We start from the raw sequence: 4,584 nt of genomic DNA, 5'->3' as shown, positions 1-4,584 counted from the left end.
GGTAAGTCACTTGGGGGTAGCTTTGGGGTTTCAAAAGCCCATGCTATTCCTAGTTCCTAGTTCTCTCTCTCTCTCTCTCTCTCTCTCTCTCTCTCTCTCTCTCTCTCCCTCCCTCCCTCCCTCCCTCCCTTTCTCAATACCCTCCTCCCCTTCTCTCTGTCTCATGCTTGTAGGTCAGATACAGTTTTTCAGTTATTGTTCCAGTGCCATAATTACCTGTCTGATGCCATGGTTCCTGTCATCATGGCTATGGACCATGAGCCTGAAATTAAATGCTTTGTTTTGTAAGTTGCCTGGGTGATGGTATATCTTTGCAACAATAGAAAAGTAACTAAGACAGATGTTGGATCCAGGGAGTGAGCTGTGGAACCAACTATTGACCTAGTCAATTCAACTAGAATTAACCATGCTTTTTTTTTTTGAGAAATGTACAAAACTTTGGGACTTTTGACTAGAAAATCAGTTGAAAACTCAAAGTTGGGATTAATGGTACATTCTAGTGAAAGCTTGGGAAACAACAACACTGAGAGCAATGTGAAAAATGGAGGCACAGATTAAGGGGTTTCAGAGGGGAATAGTATTAGCAACTGGGCTAGAGACCAGTCTTGTAATATTTTGGCAAACAATGTAGTTAATTTTTTCTCTTGTCCTAAGAATCTCTGTGAGGCTAAATTGAAAACTTTTAGACTAATTTCATTGGCAGAGTATATTTCAAGACAGTCTAATATTGACTCTGTCACTTTGTTGTTAGTAATCACCTTTACATAGATCTACAATAAAAAAAGAACAAGCGGGACAAAAAGAAATATAAAATTTACAGTTTGAGGAATAAAAGAGCACCAGGAAATTTAATATAACAACCTTCATTTGTGCTGGGAGAAATAAGGAGAAATGGAATAAGGAGAGAAGTGTCCTCAGGGCCAAGGTCCCACCCAGCAAATCCTACAACTTATGAAAAGAAAATGCCTAAGGAATTAAAGGAAAGTTTATGCATCAAAGGACTACATCAACAAATCAAAGCTTATACAAATGTAATTCAAGGAGGGGACCAGATTCCACCCCAAGCAGGCAGCAGAACTTGGAATCAATTGCTCTGTTGTTTTGGCTTTAGAATACAGTACTAAAGGGGTTGTGAAGTCTTCCACATTTAAAGAATGCTGCTGAGGCCAGGGTGTGGCATAGTTGTTCCTATATTCAGGCCCAGAGAGTTAAGCCATGAGAGTGAAGTTGGGATTCCATTGAAGACTCCAAGATTTTGGAGATGCCAGAGCCATAGGATACTTGACAAGAAGAGCAGCATATACACGGTGGAAATAGCTCAAAAGAAGTAAGTGTTTTATAGTTGCCAAAGCCAGAAGAGAGGAGCTATCTAAGCCCTTTGACATCAGATATGTAGCTATAGTATTTAGAGTTGGCATTGCTGGGTTTTGGTCTTTCTTTGGTCTAGTAGTTCCTCACTATGCTCCCAAATCTTCCTTTTATTTTTGGAATGGTGATACATATTCTGTTCCCCATTATGTGTTTTGAGTATATAATTTTCTTTTTGATTTTATAGAAATATGGTGGTTTGAATGAAAATGGTCCCCATAGACTCATAGGGAGTGAAATGTCAATAATGATTAGAGGTGTGGCCTTGTTGAAGAAAGTGTGTCACTGGAGGTGGGCCTTGAGGTTTCATAAGCTCAAACCAGTCCTAGTGACATTCTTTCTTGCTGTTGCTTGCTGATCCAGGTGTAGAACTCTCAGCTACTTCTCTAGAACCATGTCTGCCTATGTGCCACCATGCTTCTCACCATGGTGACAATGGACTAAACCTCGGAACCTGTAAACCAGCCACAATTAAATGTTTTCCTTTATAATAGTTGCTATGATCATGGCTTTTCTTCACAGCAGTAGATCACTGGCTAAGACAAGGGAGTTATAGCTAAAAGTTGCCTTGAGTCTCAGAAGAGAGTTTGGACTTTTAAATGGTGTTGAGGTTTGCAACCCCATAGGAGGAACAACATTATCAACTAACTAGAGCCCCCCCCCACCAAGCTCCCAGGGACTAAGCCACCAACCAAGGAGTACACATGGCTCCAGCTGCATATGTAGCAGAGGATGGCCTTGGCATGCATCAGTGGGAGGAGAGGTCCTTGGTCCTATGAAGGCTCGATAGATGCCCCAGTGTAGGGGAATTGAGGGAAGGGAGTGTGTGGGTGGGTGGAGGAACACCCTCATAGAAGCAGAGGGAGAAGGGATGGGATGGAGGGTTTCTGGGAGGGGGGAACTGAGAAAGGGGATAACATTTGAAATGTAAATAAAGAAAAGATCCAATAAATAAATAAACAAACAAAAATGGTGTTGAGACTGAAAAACCATGGGGACTTTTGAAGTTGAGCTAAATATATTTGCATATGCCTATGAGCCTATGAGAGCCAGAGAGTAGATTGTGGTGATATGAATGAAAGTGGCCCCCATAGGCTCAAACATTTAAATGTCTAGTCCAGAGTTGGTTGAAGTATTTAGAAAGGATTAGAAGGTATGGCCTTACTGAAGAAGGTGTGTCACTTGGGGATGACTTTGAAGCTTCCAAAGCCCATGCCATTCCCAGTTCTCTCTCTCTCTCTCTCTCTCTCTCTCTCTCTCTCTCTCTCTCTCTCCTTCCTACCCTCCCTTCCTCTCTCCCTCCCTCCCTCCCTCCTCTCCCTCCTCCCTTCCCTCTCTGCTCCCCTCATTCTTATGGGTCATATGTAAGAGCTCAGCTATTGCTTCAGTGATGTGCCCTGCCTACTTGCCTGCTGCCATGCTACCTTCTAAGATGGTCATGGACCACACTCTGAAGCTGTAAGTTCCCATTACATTTTTTTCTTCTATAAATCGCCATGACCATGGTGTCTCTTCACAGCATTAGAAAACTAAGGCTCCACCCAGCAGCTGATTCAGACAGATACAGATACCCATGGCCAAACAGTGGATGAAGCTTGGAGGAAAAATTGAAGGCTCCAAAGGGGATAGGAACTCCACAGGAAAACCAACAGAGGACCCTTGGGGGCTCTCAGAGTCTGAACTACCAACCAAGAAAAATACACGGATTGGACCTAGGCCTCACCACACACACGTAGCAGATACGCAGCTTGGTCTTCATATCGGTCCTGGACAGCTGGAACAAAGGTTATCCCAAAAGCTGTTGCCTATACGTAGGATATGTTCTTCTATCTGGGCTGCCTTGTCTGGGAGAGGAAGCACCTAGGCTCACAGAGACTTGAAGTGCTGCTAGGGTAGGGGGATATCCAGGGAGCCCCACCTACTCAGAGGAGAAAGGGAGAGGAGGGTGGGGGAAGGACTGTGGGAGGGGGTGACCAAGAGGGGAGCAGTGAGCAGGATGTAAAGTGAGTAAGTAAAAAAATAAAATAATAAAATTAAATTTAAAAAAAGAAAAGAAACTAAGATACTTTTCTTACCTAAACTCACCTGTACCCCCATTTCTCTGTAATTAGTATGTTCTAAGATTCACATGCTCCAGTTCCTACTTTCTACCCTACACTTATATATACAATGTGCTGTCCTCAAAACAACCTATCCCATGGTTTCAACATCCTGTGATGTCATCATGGTCCTATCTCTTTTGTGTCTTACTTAGACCTATAACTATGTGTTATAGGTCTTCCTTTAGAGACCACTGACCATGGATAGACTCAGGGCTTAAAAAAGTTTCATTTATATCATTTAAAATCCAGAAACATTGCACTCAACTCCTTAATTATTTTGCAATATTTCAGAAGGTGTCCTTCCAGACTCAGCCATTTGTCAGGCTCTTTTCATTTACAATTCATGCCACAGTTAGAAGGAATAGCAGGTACCTGGGCCTTGTACACATTCCAGCTTATCTTGAATCCTTTTTACAACATAATTTCTATGAATGTTGATTTTGCTTATAATTTTGTAAAATTATTTTCCAAACTTTATAAATGTTCTGGGAACCCTGGTTCCACTTTCCCATGTTCTAAAGATTCTCTCAATCTCAAAGTCTTTGTCACTGCCTGGGGCATACTCCTTTGCCCATCTCTTCTTTTATGCTCATTTATGTGGAACATATGGCTTGCTTTGGCTCAGTATATATCTAACATTAATTTCTTCTTAGTATTATAGGATGAGAAGAACCAAAGAAATTACTCACTTGGATCTTCTGTAAAAGTTCCCTCAGAAATGAGAGATAATAAAGGCAAAAAGTAAAGCATAGTGAAAGCAGGATAGTAGTCACTCTCTGTCAGAACTACAAGGGGTTTAAAAGTTTGACTGATTTTCTTATTGTATGCATGAGGTAATAGACTCAGAAAGAGATTGAGATCTGTCCAAGATCAGACATCAGTTCATAGAATAGTTGTAACTAAAAACTTTAGTCTCTAAATTTTGTCTCTGTACCTATATCCTTTCATGGGTATTTTGTTCCTTATTCTAAGGAGGAATGAAGTATCCACATGATGGTCTTCTTCTTGGTTTTCTTGTGTTTTGCAAAATGTATCTTGGGTATTCTAAGTTTCTGGGATAATATCCGCTTATCAGTGAGTGCATATCTAGTGACTTCTTTGGTGATTGGGTTAC

At 41.3% G+C, this 4,584-nt stretch overlaps 1 pseudogene; it reads right to left on the bottom strand.

Annotated features, from left to right (window-relative positions):
- The window catches only part of LOC110314414, a 17,955-nt pseudogene extending 17,725 nt beyond the window's left edge, over positions 1-230 (bottom strand).
- Between the last annotated feature and the right edge of the window lie 4,354 nt (positions 231-4,584).

This window comes from Mus pahari, chromosome X, assembly GCF_900095145.1.
Source record: "Mus pahari chromosome X, PAHARI_EIJ_v1.1, whole genome shotgun sequence".
Classification (NCBI taxonomy): Eukaryota; Metazoa; Chordata; class Mammalia; order Rodentia; family Muridae; genus Mus; species Mus pahari.
Note: the sequence above shows the minus strand (reverse complement) of the source record. Positions and strands in the feature narration are given on the sequence as shown.